The sequence below is a fragment of the Macrobrachium nipponense genome, chromosome 13 (genome assembly GCF_015104395.2).
Source record: "Macrobrachium nipponense isolate FS-2020 chromosome 13, ASM1510439v2, whole genome shotgun sequence".
Lineage (NCBI taxonomy): Eukaryota > Metazoa > Arthropoda > Malacostraca > Decapoda > Palaemonidae > Macrobrachium > Macrobrachium nipponense.
The window spans coordinates 94,457,954-94,470,453 of record NC_087206.1 but is presented as its reverse complement, the minus strand read 5'-3'; the positions used below and the strand labels follow the sequence as shown (position 1 = coordinate 94,470,453).

Genomic DNA, 12,500 nt, shown 5'->3' with positions numbered 1-12,500 from the left:
ACGGTCTTCTCTCGCTATAAGTGTCAACGGCAGCGGAAGTAATGTAGGAATTTATAATGTTTTGATTCCCACTCTCTCACTAATTCATAACACTAGACAGTTTTAGAGGCTGCTGAAGGAAGGGGCAAGAAGCCAAGAGAGAGAGAGAGAGAGAGAGAGAGAGAGAGAGAGAGAGAGAGAGAATTCTTTCATAGTAGTTTTGAATCATTTTTATGTGACTACCACTCACTGTGGGGAATATTCTTTAATTTGTCTAAATTTTGTTCAGTTCTGCTTCATTTTTTCAGTAATTTTAGACGACCTAATTTGGAAAAACTAAACACTATGAAAACTGAATAAAAAGCGAATTACTTCTGGAAATTTACAATGATTTAGCAATAGAAATCTCTAGAATTTTCGTCACCAGGTGAAAATATCTCCAGTAATGACGAGAATATAGACGAAAAAAGTAAATGACTAAAATTTTTTAAGACTGGCGCAATAATTCGGCCGCCAAAACCTGAAAGACTTCTTAGGATCGATAGCATCGAAGACCTGTAGCATTAATAATACATTACCATTTTAACTACCTGCTATCAAAAAGTCGATGAAAAAATGCTATTTGTCAGAGCGGAAAGACGCTCTTTCCAATAACCATCCGGTTCAGCAATTCTCACAAACACTCGAACGAAAGATGGTGATTTCGGAGCTAAATTTACATACAAATCCTCTTACTTTGAAAATTCCATCAAATTTGTCTTTTTTCGGGGCCGATTTTGATTGTCCTATTCATGTAAAGTTATATTGGACTTCATTGTAAGGAATTATGATTTTTTTTAAAAAGCATTTGCATAAGGATTATTATTGGAATTGATTTTGACGTTCAATATATTTTCTTTGAGGTATTAAACAAAAACGGAGATCTTTTGAATCATTCGTGTCTTCCAATAAGACTATAAAAATCCTTTTTCTGTGTCTATCTATCTATCTATCTATATCTATCTATATATATTATATATATATATATATATATATATATATATATATATATATATATAGATAGATAGATAGATAGATAGATAGATAGACACAGAAAAAGGATTTTTATAGTCTTATTGGAAGACACGAATGATTCAAAAGATCTCCGTTTTTGTTTAATACCTCAAAGAAAATATATTGAACGTCAAAATCAATTCAATAATAATCCTTATGCAAATGCTTTTTTAAAAAAAATCATAATTCCTTACAATGAAGTCCAATATAAACTTTACATGAATAGGACAATCAAAATCGGCCCCGAAAAAAAGACAAATTTGATGGAATTTTCAAAGTAAGAGGATTTGTATGTAAATTTAGCTCTGAAATCACCATCCATATAATATATATATATATATATATATATATATAATATATATATATATATATATATAATAATATATATATAGGATATATATGGATGTATTTACTAGTATGTATGTATGTATGTTACATGCATTGAGCAATTTCAATCAAATTTCGTATACATTTAGCTTAGCATATGGAAAAGAATACTTTGTGGAGCCGAGTGGGAGAGGGGTGAAAATGAAAATGCTGAAAACGACAGATGTTAATGTCTAATCCATAGTTTTTGAGATCGCTGTGATGAATAGTGACACTCTCGATGCCCTTTGAAGTCCAAGTTCAGCCTGAATAGGGAGTGGGGTGAAAAGGGCGTGGAAGGGGGCGGCACGTAAAAATATAATTTATAGTTTTCAAGGTTGCAGAGGTGAATAGTGTTACTTCCAATATCCTTTACATGTAAGTTTAGCCATGTTAGAAATGGGCAGTGAGAAAGGGGTGAGATGGCAGTTACATTTAAAAATAACCGGAAAATACTGATATTAGTGTCTAATCCATAGCGTTTCAGGTCTTTGAGATGAATATAGACACTCCTGATGCCCTTCAAGTCCACGTTCAGCCCCAAATAGGTAACGGGGGCTTGGTGAGAAGAGGTAAAAAATAAAACGCAAAAAAATATGTATATTAGATCTAATCCATAGTTTTTGAGATCACTGAGATGAACAAGAACACTCCTGGTGCCCTTCAAGTCCAAGTTAAGCCCCAATAGGAATAGGGGTGAGAAGTGGTGAGATATAAAATCCCAAAAATGCTGGGCAATGTAACTGAAGCAAAAATGTTAACAGGAAAGGGGGAGAGAGAGTATAAGAGGGGAGGAGAGAAAGAGAGCGTTTTCCCAGGGCAGCGCCACGCTGTTCAGATAATTATATATAAAATATGTGGATTCAGTTTATTTGTTATACATTTTTCAGTGTAAGTACAGACTGTGAATTTCTGATGATAGTTGTGTAAATATATAAGTACACGTCAAGATTAACCTGACAGAGTAATTCCATTCTTAGCTTAATGATGAATGACTCTCATAAAAAAAGCCCTAATGTACACACCCACATCCGTATACCTTTCCATGAGAAAAAAATAACTTAATATCGTCATTTGTTATTCTAGCATTAGAGCTTATGGCGTTCCTTGACAATAAACTCTCATGTAAAACGCGACCACTTCCCCAGCGTTCTTCAGACATCAGCTTAATTTAGTTCTGCTTTTTGTACTGTGGATTCATGGTCCTTAGACGGCTAGCTCCCATTGTAAAGGAAATTCAGGTACTTTTGCACTGGGTTTACTGAACAACGTAAGGTATTTAATACTATACCACACATACACAGATATATATATATGATATTTATATTATTATTTATTATAATATATATATATAATCTCATATATATATAATATATATAATATATATGTGTGTGTATATATATATGTGTATATATATTATATATATATATATATTATATATATATCATATATAATATATATATAATATATATATATATGACTGGTAAAAATGTTCTGTACAACAGAGTTCCATCTAATAAAAGGAGCCAATAAAACACCAAAATAGAGAAAAAGTACTATATTTCAGAGACTGCTGTCTCCCTCTTCAGGTAGATGAATGAGAAAAGTTCACAGAAAAGGTGGTATTTATACCAGAGGTCCATCCACAAACAAGCCATTTTAAGTCACCCCCGCTGATAATCTTCCTCTAATCTTCTTAAGGGTTGGTTGAATGAAGACGTTGTCGATCGTGTCCGAAATCCATCCTCCTTTTGAGATGTTCATTACCTGCCTCTCTTTTATTAAGGCCGATTCCATCATTTGACTCTTGTACCGGCAGTTGCTGCTATAAATTACACGTGACCAAATTCCAGTTTATTCTATGGTATGTTCATTTATATGGTTGAAAATAGCCGAGTTCTGTTGTCCATACCTAACTGACCGTTTGTGTTGTATTAATCTCTGGGGAAGGGATTTACCTGTAAATCCATCCCGATGTAAGATTGGTCACAGTCCTGGCATGGGATTTCGTATACCCCAGAGTCCTTTGGAGATGTCTTTTGTTGGACGTTTAATATCAGGGATTTGGCTAAGGTGTTTGGGTAAGTAAATACAAAAGGGTTCGATTTTCCGAGGGGGTTGGTTATTCTCTTAATCGTGTCCAGGTGGGGAATTATTATTTTATTGTTGGGTGTATCTCTGGTCTTGTCTTTAGGGGGTCGGTAGAAAATTACGTTAGCTTTGTGAATTGCTTTCTCAATTATATGGTCAGGATATTTTAAAGACGAAAGTTGCTTGCGAATTAGTTCAAATTCTTTTTCCAGGAATTCTGGGGAACAAATTCGTAAGGCTCTTAAGAACAAGTTACTAGCTACACCTATTTTGATAGAAATGTCATGATAGCTAAAGTAAGTGAATGTATGAAAGTGAGACGTTGGTTTTTCTGTATATGGTAAAATTTGTATTCTGTCGTTATCTCTGATTATTAAAACATCAAGAAAAGGAATTTTGTTGTCTGTTTCCCATTCAACTTTAAATTTGATGCTGGGCACTAATGTGTTTTAATTTCGAGGAGGAATTCATTGAAATTGCCCCACCTATTATCCCAAAATGTTAGGATATCATCCACGTATCTCATCCACAGCATGTTTTTTGGGTTTTTATTGCATTTATTACTGTAGTTTCAAAGTATTTCATGTACAGATTGGCTATAACAGGACTTAAAGGACTACCCATACTACACCCGAATTTTTGCTTGTAGAATGATTCCCCGAATGAAAATACGTTATTAGATGCACATAATTCAACTAGCTTTATTATTTTGTCAAGCGCCAATGGGAAATGATCTGAATAGGGGGATAATTTTACCCTTTAAAAACTGAAGAACGTCCTGTACTGGTACTTTAGTGAACAAGGAATCTACATCAAGGCTTAAAAGTTTTATGTTGTGAAGTGGTATATGTGCTTCTCTGAATTTGTGACAAAAATCTTCCGAATGTTTAATGTGACTGGGAGAAAAAGTGCCTAAAAAAGGGGAAAGGAGGCCAGCTAACCATTTAGAAATTTTGTAATTGAAAGCACCGGCACATGAAACGATGGGTCTGAATGGAAGATTGTCTTTGTGAGTTTGGGAAGGCCATAAAAAATAGGGTAATTTAGGATTAATTACTTTAAATTTCTCTAATAGTTCAATACTCTTTTTGTCTTTGCCAATTAATCTTACTTTCCGAAAAAATTTTGTGGGAAACGGTTTTGGAGTGGGAATTTTTCGTCAGTTTTTCGTATGTGTTTGTGTCGTTAAGGAGCTGGTTGATTTTGTCAAGGTAGAAGTCTTTGTCCATTATTACGATTTTGCCGTCTTTGTCGGATCTACTTATTATAACATCTAACTTTTTTAGCGAGTGGATGGCTATCATGAATCTGCGGGAACAGGATATTTCTTATGTAAGTCAGTTAAAGCATTTTAGTAACACTCCTTTTAAACATATCTCTTCACGGTTGTAGTTTTTGTCAGATATGAATTTATCAAAGCCACTATGAAGTCTAGGTTGTTTTTGCGGTCTGGCATAAGGGCAAAGGATAAGCCTAAATTTAAAACTAAATGTTGATTTAGCAGTAAGGGGGGTGTTGGATAAGTTTAAAACTTTGTCTTGTTGCTCAAGATTATTCCATGCACTATTGTCTATTAGGTTATTTAACTTGCGTAGAAGTCTGTTGGAATGAGTCACGCTATTATAGGCAGCAATGTCGGAACAGAATGAAATCAGATACCTGTATATGTGGTCCGTAGTGAGGAGGCGAAGATTAGACTGGGTTCCATATATCACTCTGCGTAGTACGAAGATGTCGTTTTTCGTATCGGTGATTCTTTCCTCCAGGAAAATCTTGTGTGAGAGAGGGAAGGGGTCCGATTGCAGAGTCCATCTCCGAATCCGTACATTTTTGGTAGTACTTGTTCTTTTGAGGCATTCTTCTAAAAAAGTGTTTTTGGTTTTTCAGCCGGTGTAGTCTGATCAGTTCTTTTTCAAACTTGCGAAAAATTGGCTTGACTTCTGGAAGTGAGTGAAGAATCCTGGAAAGGCGGTTGAATTCCATAATGGGCTGAAAATGACTGGTAAAAATGTTCTGTAACAACAGAGTTCCATCTAATAAAGGAGCCCATAAAAACAACAAAATAGAGAAAAGTACTATATTTTCAGAGACTGCTGTCTCCCTCTTCAGGTAGATGAATGAGAAAAGTTCACAGAAAAGGTGGTATTTATACCAAGAGGTCCATCCACAAACAAGCCATTTTAAGTCACCCCCGCTGATAATCTTCCTCTAATCTTCTTAAGGGTTGGTTGAATGAAGACGTTGTCGATCGTGTCCGAAATCCATCCTCCTTTTGAGATGTTCATTACCTGCCTCTCTTTTATTAAGGCCGATTCCATCATTTGACTCTTGTACCGGCAGTTGCTGCTATAAATTACACGTGACAAATTCCAGTTTATTCTATGGTTATGTTCATTTATATGGTTGAAAATAGCCGAGTTCTGTTGTCCATACCTAACTGACCGTTTGTGTTGTATTAATCTCTGGGGAAGGGATTTACCTGTAAATCCGATGTAAGATTGGTCACAGTCCTGGCATGGGATTTGTATACCCCAGAGTCCTTTGGAGATGTCTTTTGTTGGACGTTAATCAGGGATTTAGCTAAGGTGTTTGGGTAAGTAAATACAAAAGGGTTCGATTTTCCGAGGGGGTTGGTTATTCTCTTAATCGTGTCCAGGTGGGGAATTATTATTTTATTGTTGGGTGTATCTCTGGTCTTGTCTTTAGGGGGTCGGTAGAAAATTACGTTTAGCTTTGTGAATGCTTTCTCAATTATATGGTCAGGATATTTTAAAGACGAAAGTTGCTTGCGAATTAGTTCAAATTCTTTTTCCAGGAATTCTGGGGAACAAATTCGTAAGGCTCTTAAGAACAAGTTACTAGCTACACCTATTTTGATAGAAATGTCATGATAGCTAAAGTAGTGAATGTATGAAAGTGAGAACGTTGGTTTTCTGTATATGGTAAATTTGTATTCTGTCGTATCTCTGATTATTAAAACATCAAGAAAAGGAATTTTGTTGTCTGTTTCCCATTCAACTTTAAATTTGATGCTGGGCACTAATGTGTTTAATTTCGAGAGGAATTCATTGAAATTGCCCAACCTATTATCCCAAAATGTTAGGATATCATCCACGTATCTCATCCACAGCATGTTTTTTGGGTTTTATTGCATTTATTACTGTAGTTTCAAAGTATTCCATGTACAGATTGGCTAGAACAGGACTTAAAGGACTACCCTACCCATACTACACCCGAATTTTTGCTTGTAGAATGATTCCCCGAATGAAAATACGTTATTAGATGCACATAATTCAACTAGCTTTATTATTTTGTCAAGCGCCAATGGGAAATGATCTGAATAGGGGGATAATTTTACCCTAAAAACTGAAGAACGTCCTGTACTGGTACTTTAGTGAACAAGGAATCTACATCAAGGCTTAAAAGTTTTATGTTGTGAAGTGGTATATGTGCTTCTCTGAATTTGTGACAAAAATCTTCCGAATGTTTAATGTGACTGGGAGAAAAAGTGCCTAAAAAAGGGGAAAGGAGGCCAGCTAAAACAACCTAGACTTCATAGTGGCTTTTGATAAATTCATATCTGACAAAAACTACAACCGTGAAGAGATATGTTTAAAAGGAGTGTTACTAAATGCTTTAACTGACTTACATAAGAAATATCCTGTTCCCCGCAGATTCATGATAGCCATCCACTCGCTAAAAAAGTTAGATGTTATAATAAGTAGATCCGACAAAGACGGCAAAATCGTAATAATGGACAAAGACTTCTACCTTGACAAAATCAACCAGCTCCTTAGCGACACAAACACATACGAAAAACTGACGAAAAATCCCCTCCAAAACGTTCCCACAGAATTTTTTCGGAAAGTAAGATTAATTGGCAAAGACAAAAAGAGTATTGAACTATTAGAGAAATTTAAAGTAATTATCCTAAATTACCCTATTTTTATGGCCTTCCCAAAACTCACAAAGACAATCTTCCATTCAGACCCATCGTTTCATGTGCCGGTGCTTTCAATTACAAAATTTCTAAATGGTTAGCTGGCCTCCTTTCCCGCCCCTTTTTTTTAGGCACTTTTTCTCCCAGTCACATTAAACATTCGGAAGATTTTTGTCACAAATTCAGAGAAGCACATATACCACTTCACAACATAAAACTTTTAAGCCTTGATGTAGATTCCTTGTTCACTAAAGTACCAGTACAGGACGTTCTTCAGTTTTTAAGGGTAAAATTATCCCCCTATTCAGATCATTTCCCATTGGCGCTTGACAAAATAATAAAGCTAGTTGAATTATGTGCATCTAATAACGTATTTTCATTCGGGGAATCATTCTACAAGCAAAAATTCGGGTGTAGTATGGGTAGTCCTTTAAGTCCTGTTCTAGCCAATCTGTACATGGAATACTTTGAAACTACAGTAATAAATGCAATAAAACCCAAAAAACATGCTGTGGATGAGATACGTGGATGATATCCTAACATTTAGGGATAATAGGTGGGGCAATTTCAATGAATTCCTCTCGAAATTAAACACATTAGTGCCCAGCATCAAATTTAAAGTTGAATGGGAAACAGACAACAAAATTCCTTTTCTTGATGTTTTAATAATCAGAGATACGACAGAATACAAATTTACCATATACAGAAAACCAACGTTCTCACTTTCATACATTTCACTACTTTAGCTATCATGACATTTCTATCAAATAGGTGTAGCTAGTAACTTGTTCTTAAGAGCCTTACGAATTTGTTCCCCAGAATCCTGGAAAAAGAATTTGAACTAATTCGCAAGCAACTTTCGTCTTTAAAATATCCTGACCATATAATTGAGAAAGCAATTCACAAAGCTAACGTAATTTTCTACCGACCCCCTAAAGACAAGACCAGAGATACACCCAACAATAAAATAATAATTCCCCACCTGGACACGATTAAGAGAATAACCAACCCCCTCGGAAAATCGAACCCTTTTGTATTTACTTACCCAAACACCTTAGCCAAATCCCTGATTAACGTCCAACAAAAGACATCTCCAAAGGAATCTGGGGTATACGAAATCCCATGCCAGGACTGTGACCAATCTTACATCGGATTACAGGTAAATCCCTTCCCCAGAGATTAATACAACACAAACGGTCAGTTAAGTATGGACAACAGAACTCGGCTATTTTCAACCATATAAATGAACATAACCATAGAATAAACTGGAATTTGTCACGTGTAATTTATAGCAGCAACTGCCGGTACAAGAGTCAAATGATGGAATCGGCCTTAATAAAAGAGAGGCAGGTAATGAACATCTCAAAGGAGGATGGATTTCGGACACGATCGACAACGTCTTCATTCAACCAACCCTTAAGAAGATTAGAGGAAGATTATCAGCGGGGGTGACTTAAAATGGCTTGTTTGTGGATGGACCTCTTGGTATAAATACCACCTTTTCTGTGAACTTTTCTCATTCATCTACCTGAAGAGGGAGACAGCAGTCTCTGAAATATAGTACTTTTTCTCTATTTTGGTGTTTTTTATGGGCTCCTTTTATTAGATGGAACTCTGTTGTTACAGAACATTTTTACCAGTCATTTTCAGCCCATTATGGAATTCAACCGCCTTTCCAGGATTCTTCACTCACTTCCAGAAGTCAAGCCAAATTTTTCGCAAGTTTGAAAAAGAACTGATCAGACTACACCGGCTGAAAAACCAAAAACACTTTTTAGAAGAATGCCTCAAAGAACAAGTACTACCAAAAATGTACGGATTCGGGAGATGGACTCTGCAATCGGACCCCTTCCCTCTCTCACACAAGATTTTCCTGGAGGAAAGAATCACCGATACGAAAAACGACATCTTCGTACTACGCAGAGTGATATATGGAACCCAGTCTAATCTTCGCCTCCTCACTACGGACCACATATACAGGTATCTGATTTCATTCTGTTCCGACATTGCTGCCTATAATAGCGTGACTCATTCCAACAGACTTCTACGCAAGTTAAATACCTAATAGACATAGTACATGGAATAATCTTGAGCAACAAGACAAAGTTTTAAACTTATCCAACACCCCCCTTACTGTAAATCAACAGTTAGTTTTAAATTTAGGCTTATCCTTTGCCCTTATGCCAGACCGCAAAAACAACCTAGACTTCATAGTGGCTTTTGATAAATTCATATCTGACAAAAACTACAACCGTGAAGAGATATGTTTAAAAGGAGTGTTACTAAATGCTTTAACTGACTTACATAAGAAATATCCTGTTCCCCGCAGATTCATGATAGCCATCCACTCGCTAAAAAAGTTAGATGTTATAATAAGTAGATCCGACAAAGACGGCAAAATCGTAATAATGGACAAAGACTTCTACCTTGACAAAATCAACCAGCTCCTTAGCGACACAAACACATACGAAAAACTGACGAAAAAATCCCCTCCAAAACGTTCCCACAGAATTTTTTCGGAAAGTAAGATTAATTGGCAAAGACAAAAAGAGTATTGACTATTAGAGAAATTTAAAGTAATTAATCCTAAATTACCCTATTTTTATGGCCTTCCCAAAACTCACAAAGACAATCTTCCATTCAGACCCATCGTTTCAATTACAAAATTTCTAAATGGTTAGCTGGCCTCCTTTCCCCTTTTTTAGGCACTTTTTCTCCCAGTCACATTAAACATTCGGAAGATTTTTGTCACAAATTCAGAGAAGCACATATACCACTTCACAACATAAAACTTTTAAGCCTTGATGTAGATTCCTTGTTCACTAAAGTACCAGTACAGGACGTTCTTCAGTTTTTAAGGGTAAAATTATCCCCCTATTCAGATCATTTCCCATTGGCGCTTGACAAAATAATAAAGCTAGTTGAATTATGTGCATCTAATAACGTATTTTCATTCGGGGAATCATTCTACAAGCAAAAATTCGGGTGTAGTATAGGTAGTCCTTTAAGTCCTGTTCTAGCCAATCTGTACATGGAATACTTTGAAACTACAGTAATAAATGCAATAAAACCCAAAACATTGCTGTGGATGAGATACGTGGATGATATCCTAACATTTTGGGATAATAGGTGGGGCAATTTCAATGAATTCCTCTCGAAATTAAACACATTAGTGCCCAACATCAAATTTAAAGTTGAATGGGAAACAGACAACAAAATTCCTTTTCTTGATGTTTTAATAATCAGAGATACGACAGAATACAAATTTACCATATACAGAAAACCAACGTTCTCACTTTCATACATTCACTACTTTAGTATCATGACATTTCTATCAAAATAGGTGTAGCTAGTAACTTGTTCTTAAGAGCCTTACGAATTTGTTCCCCAGAATTCCTGGAAAAAGAATTTGAACTAATTCGCAAGCAACTTTCGTCTTAAAAATATCCTGACCATATAATTGAGAAAGCCATTCACAAAGCAAACGTAGTTTTCTACCGAACCCCTAAAGACAAGACCAGAGATACACCCAACAATAAAATAATAATTCCCCACCTGGACACGATTAAGAGAATAACCAACCCCCTCGGAAAATCGAACCCTTTTGTATTTACTTACCCAAACACCTTAGCCAAATCCCTGATTAACGTCCAACAAAAGACATCTCCAAAGGACTCTGGGGTATACGAAATCCCATGCCAGGACTGTGACCAATCTTACATCGGATTTACAGGTAAATCCTTCCCAGAGATAAATACAACACAAACGGTCAGTTAGGTATGGACAACAGAACTCGGCTATTTTCAACCATATAAATGAACATAACCATAGAATAAACTGGAATTTGTCACGTGTAATTTATAGCAGCAACTGCCGGTACAAGAGTCAAATGATGGAATCGGCCTTAATAAAAGAGAGGCAGGTAATGAACATCTCAAAAGGAGGATGGATTTCGGACACGATCGACAACGTCTTCATTCAACCAACCCTTAAGAAGATTAGAGGAAGATTATCAGCGGGGGTGACTTAAAATGGCTTGTTTGTGGATGGACCTCTTGGTATAAATACCACCTTTTCTGTGAACTTTTCTCATTCATCTACCTGAAGAGGGAGACAGCAGTCTCTGAAATATAGTACTTTTTCTCTATTTTTGGTGTTTTTATGGGCTCCTTTTATTAGATGGAACTCTGTTGTTACAGAACATTTTTTACCAGTCATTTTCAGCCCATTATGGAATTCAACCGCCTTTCCAGGATTCTTCACTCACTTCCAGAAGTCAAGCCAATTTTTCGCAAGTTTGAAAAAGAACTGATCAGACTACACCGGCTGAAAAAACCAAAAAACACTTTTAGAAGAATGCTCAAAGAACAAGTACTACCAAAAATGTACGGATTCGGGAGATGGACTCTGCAATCGGACCCCTTCCCTCTCTCTCACAAGATTTTCCTGGAGGAAAGAATCACCGATACGAAAAACGACATCTTCGTACTACGCAGAGTGATATATGGAACCCAGTCTAATCTTCGCCTCCTCACTACGGACCACATATACAGGTATCTGATTTCATTCTGTTCCGACTTTGCTGCCTATAATAGCGTGACTCATTCCAACAGACTTCTACGCAAGTTAAATAACCTAATAGACAATAGTGCATGGAATAATCGTGAGCAACAAGACAAAGTTTTAAACTTATCCAACACCCCCCTTACTTTAAATCAACATTTAGTTTTAAATTTAGGCTTATCCTTTGCCCTTATGCCAGACCGCAAAAACAACCTAGACTTCATAGTGGCTTTTGATAAATTCATATCTGACAAAAACTACAACCGTGAAGAGATATGTTTAAAAGGAGTGTTACTAAATGCTTTAACTGACTTACATAAGAAATATCCTGTTCCCCGCAGATTCATGATAGCCATCCACTCGCTAAAAAAGTTAGATGTTATAATAAGTAGATCCGACAAAGACGGCAAAATCGTAATAATGGACAAAGACTTCTACCTTGACAAAATCAACCAGCTCCTTAGCGACACAAACACATACGAAAAACTGACGAAAAATCCCCTCCAAA

General features: G+C 36.2%; 1 protein-coding gene across 1 annotated transcript in view; it reads left to right on the top strand.

Moving 5' to 3' along the window:
* The window catches only part of LOC135225393 (uncharacterized), a 208,047-nt gene that overhangs the window by 151,331 nt on the left and 44,216 nt on the right, over positions 1-12,500 (top strand). The window lies entirely within an intron of this gene.